General features: G+C 43.5%; 1 long non-coding RNA gene across 1 annotated transcript; it reads right to left on the bottom strand.

Annotated features, from left to right (window-relative positions):
* Positions 1-771: 771 nt before the first annotated feature.
* LOC309542527 lies at positions 772-22,090 on the bottom strand. Its single transcript, XR_014224280.1, has 2 exons — positions 21,670-22,090; positions 772-3,144 (listed from the first exon to the last, which is right to left on the bottom strand). It is a non-coding gene; the product is annotated as an uncharacterized lncRNA (long non-coding RNA).
* Positions 22,091-22,366: the final 276 nt, after the last annotated feature.

A 22,366-nucleotide genomic window follows, 5' to 3' on the forward strand; every position in this document is an offset into this window, starting at 1 on the left:
ATTCCAACTCTCCACAGGCCTCAAAGGTTGGTGCAAAGGCTCATGAGACTGTGGTTGTAAAGTCCCCCTGGAATTGCTGTCAATTTTCCCGTTCTTTTTGTGCCATTTTTGCAGTTTCTTGCTCTTTTCAGGTCCCTTTTGCACCTTTTTGCAATTTAAATCGGTTTATTTAATGATTTCCTTGCTTCTACTGTACGTATACGCAGTTGCGCACAAGTCAATACAAGCATATGTTAGGGAGATGCCTGTAGAACAGTGCCCAAAAATATACCTCCCCGCTAGATGCTTGTCGATATTGCCCTAGATTCAGATGCAATCACATCCCTATGTGGATGGAGAAACTATCCTATGTGGAAATATTACAGCATTTGGGGCTTTTTAGATTGGGAAAGAGGCAAGTAAATGGTGATATGGCAGAAGTGGATAAAATTATACAGGGCATGGAGGAAGTGGATACAGAAAACGTTGTCTTCCCCCCTTTCATAATACTAGAATTGGGGGGTTCTAGTATTATGGAAAGAGTGGGAGAACAATGGTTTGGCAAAACAGGCTCCCCCAGACTGGTGCTTTGTGTGAGCATATTCTACAACATGTCATTGATACAATAATAGTGCATTCATTTATACTGGACTGTCCACACGTCACTCAGTTTTATCAGTTGCCCTGTGATGCTTCCTCTGTGTTACTCCCTTACTACTATTTGGAGTGGCACTCTTGTGCTATATCATTCAACAGAAGCATGACAAACATAAAAAGGGGACACTTGTGGTATAAAAGCTATGTGATTTCATTAGGGAGTTAAGGGACATGCACTGATTGGAAATGAAGCAGCATGTCCACCCCAAAACACCACCATGACCGCTAATGATCACAAACATACAATAAAAAAGGACATCTGAGGAGGCCCAATGCCATCTAATTTCCCTGCAGAAAAAAATAAGAAGAATGAATGTACAATACAACATCATCTAGCCTCTCTGCAAACTTTGTCTAAACAAATCCGGATGAATGCTCAACAAATGGATCATCTGCAAGCGACCTTCAGTGGAAATGAAGAATAGGTATGCATAACTATTTTTATGCAAAGGAAACCCATCTATATATGGTATCTATTTTGTATAGAATTAGAAGGCCCACAAGGCTTTGAGTCTTATGCCATCTTATACCGCACAGTTGGAATGTTCTGGAATGTCCAACTAATGCAGTGGCATTAATTCCACAGCTTCTTCGCAGTACATTGTTTTCAGCTGAAATTTGCTCTCTAAATTCTCTTAGAATTGCTTTTGTGTCATTGATGCCAAATACCTTTTTTATTTTCTGGGGCATCTTACCAAATATTTAATACCTGTATTTGACATCCAATATGAGATTTCAGTATTTGATATTCAGCCGCTGGTATTTTGAAATTTCATAATGGAAATGAAATGGCATTATGTATTGGTATTATATGATGATAGCATGTGATATTTAATTCCCAGTGTATTTGATGGGTAGACTGTCATGTTATCTGTACTGAGAGTTAAAAGCTTGTGACATTACATATTTTGTAACAACTAAGAGATGCCAACAAATCTAAAACACACAAATTCCAAATGGTGAGGTGAGAAATCCATGTTACCCATATGGGTCTTGCCTTCAGAGTTTGAATGGTGATAATGGAATTTTTGTTTTTGTTTTAAAATGGAATTTTCACTTCTGCTCTATTTTTTTCTTCATTTGTTACTCAAAAATTCTGTGATAGCCCACCACTCTTTTTCTGACACCCGCCCCCCAATTACCAGCTGATATTTAATCTCAGCAGACCTGTCAGCCTTTCCTGAAGAACCAACTAGGTTCTTCCAAATGGTTGCTATTTTCAGCTGGGAGCCTATCATATCCCAGCAAATTCCAGGGTTGTGAATCCTTTTCCTACTACACAATACCGTAAGTATTCACTATCCTCCTTAGGGCAACTTCATGCATTACATTTTTAAGGCAAGCGTGTAAAATATTTTAAGCACATACCTAAAAATGGAACATGTGGTTACAGTTATGTGTGCCAGGAAACTGACTGGCAATGGTTGAGAGTGTTCCGTTTTGTTTGTGTTAAGTGTAAAGTGTAAAGTTAGGGCAAACCCAGCTTTGCATGTGTGAAATAGCCCTTTGCCTGATTAAAACAGAAAGCCCGGCTTTTCACCAAGCAGCATTGGCTCAGCATTAGTCTCCTGTTCCAGGCAGAATCTGTGAAGATTATTTGGAAGGTGACACAAAAGTTTCAGCAAGGAAACAGAACCCCGGAGAGCTCCATGCATAGCTGAGTCAAGGAGGTCCATGAATCCAAGTGTTTAAGATGATGCTTCAGTGACGCTTTAGGTCAGTAATGGCCAAACTTGGCCCTCCCGCTGTTTGGGGACTACAATTCCCATCATCCCTGACCAATGATCCTGTTAGCAAGGGATGATGGGAGTTGTAGTCCCAAAACAGCTGGAGGGCCATCACTGCTTTATGTCAACTAAAAGCTTAACTAAGTTGCAGGTGCACCAGGGATTCTACTTCTACCCCCTGTGAGAAATCTGTTGGTTCTCAGAAAGTCACCGCTTGATTCCGCAGGTATTGGCTTCGGTGGAGCAGGAAACTCTATAGAGAGCTCAGGAGTTGAGTCTGGGAAGGGTAGAGCAATCATCTTAAGCTGTATGGCTGGTGGCCAAGGAAACTCCTGGTTCTCTCCCCACCCACAGAGTTTTGGTAGAGTGATACTTCTGGACTTTGTCCTGTAGGAAATCTCTTCACCCAATCTTCTCAGAGTTCATGGATTCTCTTTCTGATCGTCGCTCCTGAAGTTGCCCTTGGTGTCAACATCAACTTTCCTTACGCCATGTATATCAGCTTTGGGGGAAGATTATTGCTATGACTTCAGTATGGGGGGAAAGGTAAATAGGGGAGGATTGCTCCACTCCCACAGCTGCTATTTAAATAATTGGCCCAGCTCCATGTTCTTACCTGGCTGGGATGGGTCCTCAGACCATTATAATGCTTGTTGGTGACTTGTGAGTATGTAGATACCTCTGACCTCTGCATGGCTAGAATCAGTTGCTCACTTTGCCCTTTGATCCCACTGGAAAATGGCTCCTGGAATGTTTCTCATGGTGGAATGCATCCCTTGGTCTGAAAAAAAAAAAGTCCCCCAACCCTGGTTTAATCACTGAAAGTGTGTATTGATACATCGTCTAAATTTCATTCCCTGCATAGGACCGCTTCTTTCGCCTGATTCCATTTGCATCTGACCTATTTTTTAATTTGGTGTTGGAAGTGCGACATAACGTACCAAGTGAGAGATATCCCTTGAATAACAGCTGTCTCTTAAAATAAGGAGCTTTCCTCAAAAACAAACAAACAAAGGCGCTATAGGTAGGGTGATGTTGCTGCAGCAGCATCTCGGCCTTCCCACCTGCTCCATCTGCCTCCCCAAGGAAGAATAAGCACATTGGAGGGGGTTGGAGACGGCATGGTCTTTTCGTGGCGCTGGTAAAAGCAGAGGCCCATCTCTTTACAAAGCTAGCAGAGAATGGAGCAGGAGAGCGGAGGGTAGCACAGCTCTGTACAGCTGCAGGGCCGCCTCACAACAGGGCAGAGTGCTGGGAGAATACGCTCTTTGTTCCCTTCCTTTAAAGGGTAGGAGAAACACTTATGCATGGCAAATTAGCCCAAAAATGTATTTCTCTAAAACACCCGATTGTCTAGCCAGCTCTGCAGCTGCAAGGAAGTTCCAGAGAGAGAGAGAGAGAGAGAGAGAGAGAGGTTGGTTTGGTGATTGGGGGGTGGCAGTGAGGTGGAAGGGAGAGACTTTGCTTGGTGGGTGAGGAGGGAGGATAGAAGGCAGCTTCTGTGGAAGATGGAGACATTTTGTGTGTCAATTCAAAAACTGCACATTGCTCAGTGGGATTCTAGATGGTGAGGTTATAAATCACTAGCTAGAGGCAGGGACAAACAAAATGGAGCATTAACTCACTGCATATTCTGAATAGGAAGGTAGGAATGTTGGGCACTGCCTTGTGCTAAGTCAGACCGTTGGTCTATCTAGTTCCATATTGTCTACAGTGGTACCTCGGGTTAAGTACTTAATTCGTTCTGGAGGTCCGTTCTTAACCTGAAACTGTTCTTAATCTGAAGCACCACTTTAGCTAATGGAGCCTCCTGCTGCCGCCGCTCTGCCACTGCACTGTTCTCACCCTGAAGCAAAGTTCTTAACCCGAGGTACTATTTCTGGGTTAGCGGACTCTGTAACCTGAAGTGTCTGTAACCTGAGGTACCACTGTACTCTGACCTGGAAAAAGCATTGTGGGCGCCTAAGCCGACCTTTTAAAGATGTTTTCATTATCTCTTCTTGTTTGGCACTCTGGACTCCAATTTGAGGAAGGGCTGGATATAAATGTAAGAAAAGAAAGAAAGGAAGGAAGAAAGAAAGATTAAAAATATAGTACATTTGCACATTGGCATCACAGCTATAGAATGCTTTCCCCCAGGTGGCAAGTTGAAGGCCTTTTTATTTCCACAGTCTCTTATGCTTTTATAATTAGATCTAAATTATGTTTAATTTATTTCTTGGTTACCTTTTATTGTATTGTAAATAGGTAAAGGGACCCCTGACTGTTAAGACCAGTTGCGGATGACTCTGAGGTTGCAGTGCTCATCTCACTTTACTGGCCGAGGGAGCCAGCGTTTGTCTGCAGACAGCTTCCGGGTCATGTGGCCAGCATGACTAAGCTGCTTCTGGCAAACCAGAGCAGCACACGGAAACACCGTTTACCTTCCCGCTGGAGCGGTACCTATTTATCTACTTGACTTTGATGTGCTTGTGAACTGCTAGGTTGGCAGGAGCAGGGACCGAACAACGGTAGCTCACCCCATAGCGGGGATTCGAACCGCCAACCTTCTGATCCTTAAGCCCTAGGCTCTGTGGTTTAGACCACAGCGCCACCCGCATCTTGTAGTTGTATGCTATTGCTTGCACTGGGTGGCTCCAGACTTGGTCGTCCATGGAATCAATGTGACAAACACTCTGCTTTGAGCATGACACAGTCTGGAGCCAACCCAATAAATGCATTTGTGCTAGACATACAGCCAGTCTCCCGCTTGCAAGTCCACAGGAACTTGGAGCTGGCCTTTGCCTTCTGATGAAAGCTCCAAGCCTGTTGAGGCTGTGCAGGACTTCTAGAGGTCACAGGGCAGGGCATGGAGAGTCTGCACTGTTCCCTAGCCTTCCTTTGACTTCTGTCATTATCCCAGTGGGGATCAGTCTGCATGATCTCCCTGTACAGCATGTTTCAAAAAGGTTCACCACAAACCCAGACTATTAGCAGCAGCTAACACTCCAGCAGTCTCTATTTGCCAGGGTCTCATCCCTAGGGTTCATGTCCCTTGGGTGGCCACTTATAAATGGGAGGGGTGGGGTAATGTGCCATAAAATGGGTAATATGAGGGCAAAGATCTTCATAACACAGAGAGGGAGATTTAGAACCAATTACTATAATTTAGATTCTGGTAGGTAGCTGTGTTGGTCTGATGCAGTAATAATAATAATAATAATAATAATAATAATAATAATAATAATAATAATAATAATAATAATTGTCCAGTAGCACCTTATAGACCAACTAAGTTTGCTCTGGTATAAGCTTTTGTGTCCATGCACACAAAATCTTATACCAGAACAAACTTAGTTGGTCGATAAGGTGCTACTGGACAATTTATTTCTTTTTTTACTATAATTTAAATAGGGATACAGTACAATTCACCACCACAGGTAAGACTGTGCCCTACTGATTTACGTGCCTCCTCAGTCCACAGTCCAGTTGTCCAGTTGCTAATTGCTGATGGGCAATTTCAGCACCCCTGCTCTCCCGTCTTCAGAGTTTGTTTGTTTTTTAAAAAATCTTAAATCAAGACTTGGACTGGGCAGCCCTTCAGAGAATACCTCAAAATTGAGGTCTAGCTTCTGACAGCCCTTCAGATGGAGGGCCACCCTTTGTCAAGGAGGACACCTGGTCACACTGCCTATCCATGGTAAAACACTGCCCATTTTTTGCCCTTTATGGAGATACTGGTGGCGCCTTTCCAATGAGCACAATACACTCATGTGCAGTAAAGATCTTCATGGGTCATTCCTCTTTCAGGTCTATTGTTAAATATCTGGGTGCGACTGCATCACTTTCTCTAATAGTGAATTAAGGTGACGAGTGCTGACAAAAATTAAGGCAAAACAGGACCACTGAAAAATAAGGACTTTCAAGGTTGGTGGAAGGCAGCGCGCACACATACAAATCTTAATCCCTGCCTCTTCAGACCTCAAAAACAGCCCAATGAGGACTGAACCAGCAGTAGCTACAGACTACTGGATGTCAGCAAGAAAAGGAAAGTGTGTGTAGGGGTAAGTGGGGTACGAAATGGAATGGAATGGCTTGCTTGAGCAGGGCATGGCTGGCTGGCTGTAATCCTGACCAGGAGTACTTCTGCTAGGTGGTGGGAATACATTGCAGAATTTTGCTTTTACTTATTTATATATGTTATTACATTTCTTTCCCTTCTTCTTAAAGGAGCCCTGGTAGGGATGGGGGAGAAATGTATTCTTACCTAAAACTTACCTAAGTTTTAATGCAAACTTACCTAACTCACACATCCTGAACCAATGCATAAACCAAAATGCTGCCATCCTTTACAATTTGCCCTTCTCTGAATTTTGTGATGCAATTCTCCAAATGTCCCCAAATGCACAGACACACAGACACACGCACGCACGCACACACACGCACACACCCACAAACACCCCCCCCACACTGTATATATTAATGAAAACAGCATACAAAAATGCATTATATTTGGGGAAATTGCTTGCAAAAAAAAATGTACATTCGGCAAAACCGTTTCAAAAATGTCTAACATTAAAGAAATGTGTTTGGAAAAGCTTACAAATTTTCATGCGGACTTATTCTTTTTTAAAAAATAATAATCAAAAGCTGAAGCAGAAATGAGGTAAACTGAACTCCTGATGGGAAAGAAACAAAAAACAAAATACTTTAGATTGAAAGAAAAGAAATTAAAACTGAAAGATTCATGCATTGCAATTTTCCCTAAGACAGTTGGATGGCAACTTGTACACCTCCTCCTGGCAACTCCTGCAGCCCAACTGGTGCCAAATGTATTGTTTTGCTTTTCTTTGGACCACATCAGTGAGGCTGAGAGGGGGTCTTGTCATCTGGGCAGCCCAGGACCTCCAGACACACTGCCCAGGCTTGTACCTAAGAGAGGTCATGGCCATGCTGCATACACTACAAAAGCAGTTGCTGGAAATCACAGAGGTGGGCGGAGTGCTGTTGTGCTCATTTCCTGTTTGAGAGTTTCCCACAGGCATCTGGTTGGCCACTGTGAGAAGACGATGGGCGTACTAGATGGGTCATTGGCTTGACCCAGCAGGCTTGTCTTATGTCCTTAAGACTCAGGACAGACAAAAGAAAATACTTCTTCATGTAGCACACAGTTAAGTTATGGAATTTGCTGCCACAGGAGCCTGCAATGGGCACCAGCTTGAGCAGCTTTAACAAAGGGTCAGGCAAATTCATGGAGGATAAATGGCCCTAGCTACAATGACTGTTCTACCTCCACTGCTGGGAGGCAATATGCTTCTGAATACTAGTTCCTGGAAACTGCAGGAGGGGAGGATGCTGTTTCCCTCAGGTCCTGCTTGGAGGCTTTTCTTGGTAGGCCACTGTGAGAACAGGATGCTGGTATTACATGGGCCGCTGGCATGATCCAACAGGGCTGTTTTTATCTTATGCTCCCTAAAGTCGTCTGTTGCTCACAGGTGTTGTGGAGGACTCTGTTCCATCCCCAGTGCTGAAGTAAGATTCAACTGCCAGCCCAGTTTAGAGCGATAGACTCGTAATCTGGGGAACTGGGTTCGCTTCCCTGCTCCTCCACATGCAGCTGCTGGGTGACCTTGGGCCAGTCACACTTCTTTGAAGTTTCTCAGCCCCACTCACCTCACAGAGTGTTTGTTGTGGAGGAGGAAGGGAAAGGAGAATGTTAGCCGCTTTGGGACTCCTTCGAGTAGTGATAAAGCGGGATATCAAATCCAAACTCTTCTAAGTGCAATGGGAAGGAGGCACCATCTTGCCCTTCGCCTCAGGCAGCAAAATGTATCAGATCAATTTTGCCCAAGGGAAAAGATGGTGCTACCTTATGTGGTATTGTCATTCCCATGGTACACACTGTTAAGGAAGGGAAAGCTCAGCCTTTTTCTAGTTAAAAATGAAAAGGTGGGAAATAAAGAAAGTCAAAAGCCATTGACACCCCATATTTTATTTTCAGTTAGGATAAAATACGCAGTCACTGCAAAAGGTCTTCAAAATTTTGTGGCCACCCCAAAAGATAATGAAAATTTCAATTTTGGTGAGGCCCTGTAGAAATGATGGGGTGAGTGGATATTCAGCACAGCTTTTGTACACAAAATAGCTAATGAATTTCAAACCACCTTCAATTCACTGAAGAAACAGAATAATATTTTCTTTCATGAACAGCCCTTGATTGAAGCCTAAACACACAAACATATTCAAAGGTTTTAACTGTTGTTGCATTTGTTCAGTCTCTCTGTTATACATATATCCATATGGAGATGTGTTCTTCCTCCTTTGCAACAGAGAGGTTGCCTCTTCATCCAAACAAAGGATCTGTATTCTAATTTCATTATTGACTGCTTGCAACACAGAGTGTCCATTGGTCTCCATTAACTCTGTTTTTTGAGGAACTCCAATTTATAACCCTGTATGGCTGGTGAAGACAATAATAACACAGTTTTTAAGATAGTCAACAATGGCTTGATATGGATGCCACCTCTTCACACCACTGAGTATAACTGTCACCAATGAGGCCAAACACGTTTTGTAGGCTCTTGAAACAGTACAGAAACCTGCATGACTATTTATAAGAGGTAAAAGTGGGATAAGAGTACAGATCATGTGTAGCTGTCATTTAATCTGAAACAAACTATTTTCTTTCTTCAGACTCTCGGCCAGGCGATTATCTCTCCATTTGCAATCTTCAAGATCGTTCCAATTAAAAGCATGCAAAACTTTCATAGGCTTGAACTCTTTTAAAGGTTCCTTGAAATGTATGTGCATGTGATTGGTGGGAGGGTTGTTGCTGGTGGAGAGATTCATGGGGTCTGATTCTGAAAGCAGCAGAAAGACACGAAGTTTCCAGTGCCTCCTGATCACTTTCTGACCTCCCTGCTGGAGCCAAGCTGATGATGAGCAAATTGGCAGTAAAACAGAAGCCTCAGCCAGTGCCCCACTCAGGGCTTCTGCAAGGGCAGGGCAAGTGGGGGATTATCACAAGAGCCAGAATATTTTCAGTAGGGCTCACAACTCAATTACTCTATGGTTTTGGGAGTATATGTATTAATTCATGTTTCCTTTGGGGCCCATAATTCTTTAAGAATCCTGGTCCCCATCCATATAAAGAAAATCAGACAACATGGTTCAAATAATGTGTGATATTGCTGCCGCCGCCATGTCAAATATCATCAGTACAGTTACCACAAAAACAATAATTTTACTATTCTCTCTCTTTTAAAAAAGAGCAACCTCCTGGGTTCTTCTTGTTCTCTACTGGAACTGAGGCCTTTATTTTATCCATCTTCCATTCTTCACTTACTGTTCCAGTATAGAAGTCAATACAACACAATGCATGGGAAATAGGACTGGGGAAACACAATGAGCTAGAAAGACACTACTAGGGAAAGAACCAGAGGGGACACAACATAAACACAATCAGTGCACTGCAGCCTAAACTTTCTTTTGCCAGAAGAAAACTAAGAGCTTATTCCCATATGCATCTTCTATATACGTAGTCTATTGGAAGGGGCCTGTAGCACCTCAAGTTTGAAACTGCTCTGTTCAAATATACGGTAACCTCTGCATCAGTGATATGTCACATCAGAAAGAAGGTTTGATCTGGAATTCCCTCTCTCTGACATGTTAAAATGTTTGTGTTGGTAGTTGTTTTCATAGAGAGACACCTGCAGATGAATACCTTCCCACGGGAAACTTGGGGTGGTTAAGGTCCCCGTGTGAGGATTGTGCAGCCTTGCACAAACATAGGAACAGGCCCATTCAATCAAGATAAAGCAAAGTGGGGTCTGTATAGACAATGCAGTGGTACCTCGGGTTACATACGCTTCAGGTTACATACGCTTCAGGTTACAGACTCTGCTAACCCAGAAATAGTACCTCGGGTTAAGAACTTTACTTCAGGATGAGAACAGAAATCGTGCTCCGGTGGCAGCTGGAGGCCCCATTAGCTAAAGTGGTGCTTCAGGTTAAGAACAGTTTCGGGTTAAGAACGGACTTCCGGAACGAATTCAGTACTTAACCCGAGGTACCACTGTAGTGTGTCAGTTTTTGTAGCAGTTAACAACGAAACCCCTAGGGAGGTCAATATTGCTTATGGTAATGGTAGTCATGTCTTTGAAACCACCATGCTAATATAATAATTTTCTTGAAATCGCCATGATATCACAGCAGCTTCTGGAAGATGGAGGTGAAATTGGGGGACAACCTCCACATGCAAAAACAAATGCATGGGCACCTGTGGATTCCAGTGCTTATCACTAGAGCGACAGATCAGAATCCAAAGGAACAGAATAAAGGCGCACTGCAGCCCCGTCGCGCCTCTGTCCTGGGCCATCCTCCCAGCTGCAGCAGCATCCGCTTGGGGCCCAGACAACAATTCTTACCAAGTCCTTTGCACCGATTTCTCTCTCTCACTCCCTCTCTCTCTTTAATCCCCTTTTTTCAAACATATCATTACAGCAGAAGCAAAAATGGTGGGACAATAACGCCATTGATACAGCCTTCTCATCCCCCCTCCCCCCTCCCTCTTTGGTGCGTGCCAGCACTCTTTCCACCCGCCCAGGGCTGGAACCAGTGCCAAACAACCTCTGCTAATAAACAAGAGGAACCAGATAAACTGGGAAGACAATAGAGGGATTTGTTGCACTTAGAGATGGTGGGAACAATGTCAACGTCGCGCGCAGCTGCGTATAGCCCCCACACACTCGCAACTGAGCCAGTATGATTTATGAAAGGTCAAGGTTTGCCATGTCTTAAATGGTCTCTTCTTTACATCATTTATTAACCCTTCCTCTACAATGGGCCCTTATTTGTAGGGTGATGGGTTTGTATATACAGTCTTTCCTTTGAGGAAGAGGAGCACAGGGATTAAACTGTAGGCATTCTTCCATCGTTGTGCTCCCATTGATGGTTGATACCAAACGGTGGCTCATTTTACTCGATTCCAGTGATGTTGAAGAGGAAGCAGATTAATAGCAAACACAGAACAAAGCAACTGTCTCTGCCCCAAAGAGAGTACATTAAGAAGTGAGAACAAATGGACATTGCAGATGAAAGGGGAGGAAACAAAAGCAAAGAGATGATAAAACAGGTCAAAAGGTCAACATACTGGTCAGTTGACTTGACTCATTTGATACCAGACTACTGCTAGTTTTTCAGTAGAAGTAAAGGTAATAATAATTTTTAAAAGTATAAATAAGGTGTTAACAGAGCCTACTTAAAACTGGCACTACAAGAATCTTAAAATATGCTTAAAATGTGTTGTCTAGTTAAGATCACCTGGATTCATTCATTCATGGGTGCATTTATAACGTATCCTCAATGCCTAACAATTTTAAATTTGCAAATTTGCAAACATTTACAAGTATCAGCACATACAAATTATCAATGGCCACTCCACTCTCTATATTCACCTTACAATATGAAACAAATCTATGGGTAGTAAGACTGGGCATGTTTATGAGAAAATGGATTGAGCTTATACTGCTTTGAGATATCCAATTGCTTTAAGTAAATTAGTGGGTTTGAAGAAACACACAAGCCAATAAGTGCCTTATTGATGGCTGTTGAAAGTAAGAGAAAGGCAAAATTGCAAACGTATCAGTCTGCAAGCACAACCACTTTCAGTCATTCAGAATTTGGAACCAATGAGTACTTCACAAATGCTTGCAAAATTCTGTTGGTGATTCATGTTCATTAAAGTTTAGGAATCATTGCCGTGTCCATAAAACAACATATTAGCAAATTAGATAACCATTTCCCTTGTTACATTTTGGATATTCATTGGAATTCATTGTTAAAATGGAGGGTGATTATGACAAAAGCATGATGTCGCAACTTGCTAAATCTACTTCTTAGAAATATAATAGTCTCAAAATGTAATTTGCAGGACCAAAAAGCATAACTTCCAAATTTATCTATCTTTCATAGACACACTACTTATTTTTCCACTAGTCCTAAGCACATCTGAAACTAGACTTGCTTCCAAGAAAATATTTTTGGATCTTGTGAAGGTTAACACGTTGCTCGCTCTCCTGAATTTGTATGTAATATTAGAACTCAGTAGCCTGCTTACCTGTATTGACTGACTTTATGCCGTCTGTGATAGATTTCACTGATTTACCAATACATACAATCCTTTGAAATTCTGGATATGCTGGTGTTGTTCATGGGTGGGGAGGGAGGAGAGAGACGCAAAGGAGAAACCCTAGAAATGAAGCTATGCCATCCAACAACCAAATTTTCCCCAGAAAACATTTCAGATGCATTTTTTAAGAGTACAGTGGTACCTTGGGTTACATATGCTTCAGGTTACAGACGCTTCAGGTTACAGACTCTGCTAACCCAGAAATAGTACCTTGGGTTAAGAACTTTGCTTCAGGATGAGAACAGAAATCACACGGCGGCGGGAGGCCCCATTAGCTAAAGTGGTGCTTCAGGTTAAGAACAGTTTCAGGTTAAGAACGGACCTGCGGAACGAATTAAGTTCTTATCCCGAGGTACCACTGTAGTTAATTTGGTTCAGATTTCATTTCTAGAGAAATCTGCTATCTACAACATTACATATTAATCTTTGGGTTACTGTATGACAGCTGTGGTAGATAAAACAGGGATTAAATCCATCCCTCTAACTTGTATGCTATATTGGGGGGGGGGGAGGAAAGACCACAAAGGTTAGCTATCATTTTGTGACTTACGTAATTGCAGATCTAGATATTGGGCAGGTTTTTTCCTGCACTTTGACTAATGGACCACTGACCTAAATAATCCATATAGATTAACATTTTCCAGCATTCATGTGACTAACAGCTGGGGAATCCACAATGAAGGCAGCAGTCCAGTCCTATTTCCCGCCGACACATATTTTTCCCTGATATTGAACTACCAGGGCTGGATGAGACCATTCTGTGGCCCAATCACAAGCCGTGCTGGATAGCCAACAGCCGCCAACTTGAATGCCGTGGGAAGATCATAAGTAATACTTGATGGAAATGATCATCCATCAAATCATCCTTCCCCGACTTCATGCCTTCCAGATGTTTTCAACATTTTAGCCACAGCCAGAATGGTCAGTGGCCAGAGATGATGGTCCAAACCTTCTAGAAGCCGAGTCGTTCGGGAACAAGGCATAAGCACATTCAAAGAACCCTGCTAGATCAGATCAAGGATCTGTCTACTCCAACATCTTGTTTCCCACAGTGGCCAGCTAGATGCCTATAGGAAGCCCAATGTCAAGATATGAGTGCAATAGCTGTCTTCCGCCAATGATCCCCCAGCAACTAGCATTCAGAGGCATACTCTATTGATACCAGAGATAATCCATGGCTTGCTTGATGCTGTTAATGACCCTGTAGTCAGGAATGGGAATTCTGCCTTTCATCCTCATAATAAGGGAAGGTTTCAGCCCATGCAGACAACCCACACAGAAGTGTTCCAACTTGGTATTCTTTCAGTTGTTGTTGGCCTCCAACTCCTGTCAGCTCCAGCCAGCATGCCCAGTCATCAGGGACAATAAGAGTTGTAAGCCAACATTTGGAGGGTACCAAGTTGAGGAAGGTAGGTGTAGACCTTCTGCCATAGATGCATCAGCTCCACTGAGAGCCTTCATTCCTTGTGGGTCAAACATATATGAAGGGCTTTTTTATCGGGGGGAACTCAAAGGAACTCAGTTCCAGCACCTCTCAGGTGGGCGCCATAGCCATTCTAAAAGAACAAGGGAGGTGTTCATGGTGAGTTCTGGCACCTCTTTTTCTAGAATAATAGCATTGCATACATACATATTGATTTGTATGCCACAGTTCCATGCTTTAAAACCATGCTCAAGGCAGCTTACAACATGAAAAATTACATAATTACAAATACAGTGGACCCTTGGGTTATGTTACCTTCGGGTAACATAACTTTCGGGTTGCCAGCGCGGCAAACCCGGAAGTGTATACTTCTGGGTTTTGCTGCGTGTGCATGCACAGAAGTGCTCTGCGTGCCGCACGCATGTGCAGAAGCGCTCTATCACACCATGCGCGCGCACAGAAGTGGCGCCTCATGTTGCGGACTTTTCGGGGTACATACAGACCCCTGGAATGAATTACGTTCGTATCTGGAGGGTCCACTGTTTCACAAAAGTAGTCATAAACAACAAACATCAAAAAGTACCGTATTGTTTGCTCTATAAGATTCCTAAAAAGTAAGGGGAAATGTGTGTGCGTCTTATGGAGCAAATGCAGGCTGCACAGTTATCACAGAAGCCAGAACAGCAAGCGGCATTGCTGCCTTCACTGTGCAGCTCTTCTGGCTTCTGGGATTCAGAATATATTTTTTCTTGTTTTCCTCCTCCAAAAACTAGGTGCGTCTTGTGGTCTGGTGCATCTTATAGAGTGAAAAATACGGTATATAACAAAATCGACAATTTTCACATGAGTCATAATAAGATCTACAAATATACAAAAACAATCAATAACAGCAATAACCCCCAACCCAGCAACAACAACAACAAAACCTAAAAATACCCCAACCCAAGAGGGTAAAGGTACATATCATAGAGCAGATAGAACTGAGGTACCTAAACAGCCTTGTTGGGATATGGAAAAGCAGAAGCCACAGCCACAGGTAAGGAAAGAGCAGCTGCCTGTTATGCATAGGAATGGAGGGGGCATAAATTTGATTAACCTTGCATTTGAAGGCAAACCTACCTAATTTGCACTTTCAGGAAAATATATATTCAAGTGGATAAACAGCCATTCTCTGAGATTCACAGTTATATGAATTTTGTGATGCAGTTCTCCAGCCAAGTAATGTGTACAAAAATGTATATATTAGGGAAAACTATGGATTAAAACACATATATTAGTGAAAAACACATTATATTAGGGGAAGTTACTTTGCAAATATGTGTGCATTAGGCAAATGTGCATACAAAAATCTGCATATTGGGAGAAAAATGCCTTAAAATGCTGGTGGTTTTTCAAGAGAAGTTTTTTTTTAAGTTTTTTTTAAATCTTATTGTGTAGATACATGGAGAACTGAAGGCTGGAAAAATGAGAAATTGAAAGAAACCAAAGTGGAGAGATTTGGTCACCCTTAATTTTGTGGCAGAACAGACTGATTAAAATGGCTCTGAGTAAGGGCTGTTGGAGTTTGAGGAGTCACAAGGAGAAACTGGATGCCCGTTTATACCTCTGGTTACCAACAGAACTGTGTCTGCCCTTGCTTTGGCATCTCAGCCTTAGGCCTGTGCTCTCTCACATGTGCACACTTACACACACACACACACACACACACATTCCTCTGGGAGCCGATCACGGCTTGAATGACACCCCAGATGACTCTTTGCTATTAATTCTCGAAAACAGAATGAGCTCCTTGTTCTCCCATTCTTATTCCCTGGGAGGAATTACAAGGACCAAAGCAGCAGACTGAAAAGTTCCTGACTTAACCCTTCCCCTGACTTCCTGGGACACTCCAGAAACCCAGAGAGACAAGCAGGGAAGTTACTTTGCCCTATAGAGTCTACTCAATCCTCCTCCAAGAGAACTACACTTCTTGCCAGAAAAATATGCTCGGAACCAAGGTTCTGACAGGATCCTGCCCCCAGGGCCGTATCTAGGGGGGTGCCAGGGGCGCAGGTGGGGTCTCCCCTCAAAATCAGCTTAAAAATATGTTCATAAATATGTCTATAAATAAAAATATTGATTATTGCCTCATAAGAAAAGGTTTTAAATAGAGAGTCATTATATGATATGCAGGAGCCCTGTTTTTCCCTATTTTTTGTGGCTAGGGGGCACAATCTGGACAGTTCTGCCAGGGGCACAAGATCACCTAGCTACAGCTCTGCCTGCCCCCACTCTTTTATTACATTAATGCTTAACAAGCTAACCCCATTTTACTAAACCAGGGGTGGGCAAACCTTTGGGGGTCCAAGGTCTGCATGTGATGTTGGACAGTGGTTCTGCATACTCACATGTGTGTACGCTCACAGAAAAACACAAGTATCCTCCCATCTCTCTCTCTCTTTCTCTCTCTTTCTCTCTCTTTCTCTCTCTCTCTCTCTCTCACACACACACACACTCCATTAGGACATGAAGGAGTTAAAATAGCAAGTGAGCGGAAGGTGGGGAACCACCTGCCAGAGCAGGTAGCAAACAGATAGTCTGCGCCCAATTTCCTCTTTGATCTCCCGAGGCCCTAGTTATGCAGGAAAAAGGATTCCTTTGCCATTGTAAATCTCTTTCTGTCTGTTAAACAGTTTTGTAATAAGTGGATATATGTGCTGGACTTCTGATTAAAACCAGGCTCTCAGTACATCAGACTGTCTCCACAGTTCTGCTGTTTATTAATTTTATGCGTTGCACTACTAAACTACCCTTTGTTCAAATGAATCCCAGGACAGTTTAGAAACAAATCAATAAAATACAGGTAAAAATATGAAGTACAAATAGGACAACCATTTAAAACATTAGGATAGAAAGCAGCAGCAAATAAAAATAATAATAATTAGGACTGTGCACCTAATTCAGCCTAGGCTTGAAGCCAAGGCCAAAGCAGGCATATTTGGAGGGACTCAGGTGTGAGACAAATCAGGTACAGCTAGTCATGGCTACAAGTTAGTTTGGAGAGCCCAGAGGGCAGGGCATCAGGCAAGAATGAGAGGCAGGCAGGGTGGGAAAACCACATGAAAAGGGCAAGGCCTACATAACCAGCAGTGACGTCTTTCTAGGAGAAAGTAGGTCCAATGCTGTGATTCTCCTTCTTGCCAGCCTGACACAGGATCAATGCCTTTGCTCAACAGCTGTTGATCAAAGGCACTGTGGGTGTGGCAGTTGCTTTAGAAGCAACTTTCCTGCAGGAAACCCGCTTGTGAAGCAGCACCGCGCAGAATCGGATCCTCTGTGGTAACAGGTGCTGTTCCTTTGTGCAAAGCCACTTGCAAAAGAGCAGGACTGCCAGGATCAGATCCTCCTGCTTGTTAGCTGGTAAGCAGGAAGATTCAATCCTATATGGTGCCCCTTCCCACTGTACTTTAAAATCCCATGTTAACCTTCTGTAAAAATAAATAAATCAGTAGCATAGTATTCCCCAAATTTCCATACTTTGTGGGGAGTCTAATCTAGCCTTCTGCATCCTGATGCCCTCCAGAAATGCTGGACTCCAACTATTGTGGCCAATGGGTAGGGATGATAGGAAACAGATTCTAACATCATCTGGTAGACACTAGGTTTATCTGGAGGAAACAGGTTAGTGAAGGCTAGTTCAGTCAATACCCCTGGAAGATTGGGGAAACCATTGTGTTTTGACTTGGTGGACTGGCCTTGGAAGGGACTGGCCTTGGAAGAGTATTCCAAAGACTTAAGTGCTCTCTCAGAGATGGTCTTCTCCCCAGTGCCATCCACCACAGAAGGAGAAGGTTCCTGCAGAAGATTGAATGTAATGGGCAGGTTGATTATGAGCATTCAATTCGCCTACGACCACGCGCATTGCTGCAGACCCCGAAGTGGCAGGAAAAGGGGCAAAAACAGCCCTAAAAGAGTGTGAAAACTGCAGACACTGGCATGAAAACAGTGTCGAGCAATCCCACAAGCATTTGCAAGTGCAATCCCAGGAGTCCTTGCACCGACCTTTGAGACCTGTGGAGAGTTGGAGTTCGAGCAAGGAGGTTTGGAGGGTGTTTGCAGGCTTTATCAATGGTGTTCCAAATACCATTTCACCTAAACGTGCCGTGCCCTTATAGGCAAAGCTTATGCTTTACCATTAAACCCTCCTTTAGTCAAGAACTGTCCAATCTTCCCTAAGTGGGAAACAAACGCAGAAAATGTTCAACTTCCTCATATCCATTGGCTTTGGGCAAACAGATAAAAGAAAATGGGAGAAGTATTGTTTCATGAGTTTCATCAATTTACCAAAGCAAAAGATACTCTGGGGTGGGGAGTACATGGTGTTGCATCATTCACCCCCCTGGAAGCAATCAAACAGAAACAAAGCTTGGGGATCTGGTTCAAGACGGACAGAAATGTACTGGCTCTAGGGTAACATTCAATCTTTTCCTGAAAATGGTAGTCCAATTTAGGAGTGACACCAGAGGCATAAAATAAATTGAACACACAGCCCCCATCATATCTGGTTGTGGATTCCAGGTGCAGGTGCAGTATAAAAATGACCTGATCTAAATAGGACACAGACTAGATGTGATCCTGAACAGGTACATTTTATTTTTCATACCTGACATTGCTTTTCAGTTGGGCCTGCCCCACATTTTAAGAATCACTGGACTGGACTAAACCGGTCCCCCTTTTCTCAGTAGTTTCACAGATATCACAGAACAATCTCAGTGGTACAAATGCTCACATTTCCACTGGCTTGGAAAGCAAATTACAACCTACAGTAGATGTGAAAAACCTCCCCAGTTCTTGAAGACCCTTCCATAATTCCCAGAGACCTCAGTTATCATGACTAGGATTTGGGATCAGCCTTACTTAAAAGAATATCTATCCACCCCTTCCTGCCTTGGCAGCACATTATGTTAATTCTCTCTGTGTGTGTCTTAAAAAATAGCTGCTACTTCTCCTGCTCAGACCTATATATGGGCCATGGTGTTAAGAGGAAAGGGGCTTTAACCCTTTGCCTCCCATCATGGTTCTGATGAGAATAATGCTTGAAAGCTGCTATTTGCCCCAGAAGGGAAGTTGCTGTTGCTGCCAATCATAGAACAGCATTTCATAGCAGGTATTTTCATTAGGACTGTGGGAGAAGCTTAACTTCCTCTCTACCAGCACGATGGTTATGATCTGGATGGCAGTGGTAGTGCTGGGGGAAGGAAGACACCTGCTAAAACACACCCACACATAAATGCAAAGACACACTTAACATAATGTGGAGTTTGGCCATTTCATCAAGAACACCCAAAGTGAGTGTACCTGCTTTGACAAATGAAAATCAGTTGTCCTACTGTGTGCTGGGCTCCTTGGCAGTAGCTCTCCACGGTTTCAGGTAGGTTTTTTCCAAGTTCTACTTGGAGATGTGAGGTTCTGAACCTGGGGCCTTCTTCATGCCAAGGAGATGGTCTAACACTGAGCCATGGCCTTTCCCCAAAAATGTTGGCGAGGAAAACGAACCCCCCTTCTCCCCATACGGTCTTAAAACCCATGATGTTTGTTTTTAACACAAGTGTGCTTATTCATTGCTTTCTTATTTGTATAGACTTCCCAGTTTTATGCTTAGCAACAAGGAGAAAAGGATGAGAATAAATCATCAGGAAGATCACAGGATTTGCAATAAGGCTGGTGATATGGTGATAAGATACTGGGCTAAATCGTGTTATGGGTGAAACAGTAAAAGAAGCACTAACATGGCCTATTTGTCTTGCTCCTGACCCAAAGAACACATGCCTTGCCTAGAGAAGGTCACAAGTTCAAGAAGACTATCAAGACTCCTAACCATGATGCCTATGTTCTCCATCCACTATGCCTCTGAATACAAGCTGTTGGGAATGGCAAGTAGGCAGAATGTTGTGGGACCAAGATACTGGACTGGATGGGTCACTGGTCTGTTCCAGCGGGATCTCCTTAGGTCCTTGGGTTGGAGAAGGTTGTTCAACTGAGTCAAGAACTAGAAAATATTGAGAATGAAGCAGATCTGACCAGACTATGACCTTTGCCTTCCCACTTGCCTAAACAGATTATTATGGCCTCATGCTGCTGTTTCTCATCCTGTAATAAGGGAAAAGTTATGTCAGTCAATTAAATGGACTGAGCACCATTTAGGGCAGAAGTACTCTATGGATTTAAACAGGGTTGAGCAGCCGTTCCCCCTCCCCAGAAAACTCTGGAAATTGTATTCTGTGAGAGGAGCCAGGAATCTCCTCATAGAGAGTACAGCCGCAGTGAACAGCGGAGAACTGTCAGCACCTCGCCTGATCTTTGCAGGTGGCCATGTCGGTTAAAATGCTACAAAACCAGGCTACAAGTGTACATAGACTCCCTAGACTTCAGACACGAGAAGCTTTGGAGGTGGCACTGGCGAGCTCTTAGGTCAAATGATGTTTCTAAAATAGAGCTGAATGCCTCGCAAATGCAAGGACCTGGGACATGAATAGAAGGAGTCATGAAGCTAGTCAGCAAAGTTACATTCATGTTCAGAATCAAAGCTGGAGACTTTACAAGCATCATAAAGAAGGCATTCCGTTCCCCCTCCCTTGCTGAGCGTCATGCTAGGGGCGACCTTACACAAAGAGAATATTTTGCAGGCCCTCTGTAAATTTGTCTGGCAATTTACTGGCATTTCCCCTTTGCAGTCTCGATGACGATTCAGCTAGCTGTGTGTCACCCCAACAGAACATCTGTATGTGCCCCCACTCCGCCCTCCTGCAGTTGAAGAACTCCCACCCCAAACTTTTAGCTTCAGGGGACATTAAGGCTGCAATCCTATACCTGTTTACCTGTGAGGAAGCCCACCAAATTTGCTTCTGAGTAGACATGCCGAGAATTGCACCATTAAAAGTCCCTGGAGCAAAAATTGTTATCTATAATAGAGAAGGGATATAAGAAAAAATAAAAGTTATGAACTGGCCAGCTACAGAAGGAAGGAAGGAAGGAAGGAAGGAAGGAAGGAAGGAAGGAAGGAAGGAAGGAAGGAAGGGCTGGGTCAGGATTAGAATTCTTTATATACCTGTAGATACACACATGCCTCTTCAGGATCCTCAATGCCCTCTTTGCCTCTGTGATGATGCTATCATAGCTGCCAAGTGTCATCTTCACATATGAGCCACGTTTATACTAAGAGATTAGAAGCTGTTTCCTTTTGGAGGAATGATTGCCTGGAATATTTTGGGTGGCTCCACATTTGTACCCTCCCCCCAACAGTCCCAGCATGGAAAGATTAGTGACAATCTCTCACCTCTGCCTCACACATTTCTTTCTCATTGACTCTGGAGGTGTACAACCACCTTTCAAATTACAGAAAAAGAGGGAAAGAGAGAGAGAGAGAGAGAGAGAGAGAGAGAGAGAGAGAGAGAGAGAGAGAGAGAACCCAAGAGAGGCAGACTCTGTGGTGGAAGGCTCTAGAAGCTTGCACGAGTGTGAAAGAAAGTGGTTTTTGTGTGAGGCACAGCAGAGGAAGGAAATGAGAAGAATCTCTGTGGGTCCTTTCTCTGCTGGAATCTGCCTCTGCAAGGCTTCAAGGCATATGAAAGACTCCTCGGACCTTGAAGAGGAATGGCTAATCGATTGCCACTGCAGGCAGCCCCTTCTTCAATTTCTGTGTGACTTAAAAAGTGGCGTAAATAAAGATGACTAACCTTCAGCTCTCTTTTCCATCCCCCTGCTTTAGTTCCAGTGAGACTTCCTGACACCACCAGCAGTGACAGATAGAGGCAAGCAGACAAGCAAAATCCATGCCAATTTACTGCTGTTTGTCAACAGGGCCTGGGTGACTGGAGCCTGAGAGAGAGCAGACCTCAAAACCAAGAAGAGTGGCATCAAATAGGGTTTCATAGTTCACCTCAGAAACAACGAAAACCTTCTCCTCACAGCCTCCAAATATCTGATGCTGCTTCTGTATCTATGGAGAAGCATTCCATTTGGGGATGAGGCACCCCAAGCCCTTGCAGGTTCTCTGGCTGTCGGAAAAAGTTCACAGCAACGACAACGACCCGAAGGCAGCCCTGTTGTGGCCTGCAGCCCGTCTCTTGACGTCTCTCAACTCCTCGAAGCCCTATCTGCTCCTTGGTTCTCTGAGGCAAGGCAGGACGGGCCTTTAAAAAGCTTTGTGCATGTGTGTGGTTGTGTGTGTATTAATCACATGATTGTTGTTCACCTGTATCTTGAACAAAGACAGTGCACTGTTAAAAAGCCCAAACAAGAAAGCAGGCAAGGGAAGGGAAGGGGGGAGAGAGTGCAGAGGGAAATTGAAGGGGTTGTTGAGAGAAAGAGAGAGCCCTTATCAAACTTCCAATTCATGGGTCTCCCATTCCGTCAGCACACTGGTGTTATTGT

The sequence above is a fragment of the Podarcis vaucheri genome (genome assembly GCF_965113315.1).
Source record: "Podarcis vaucheri genome assembly, chromosome: 10".
NCBI classification, from domain to species: Eukaryota; Metazoa; Chordata; class Lepidosauria; order Squamata; family Lacertidae; genus Podarcis; species Podarcis vaucheri.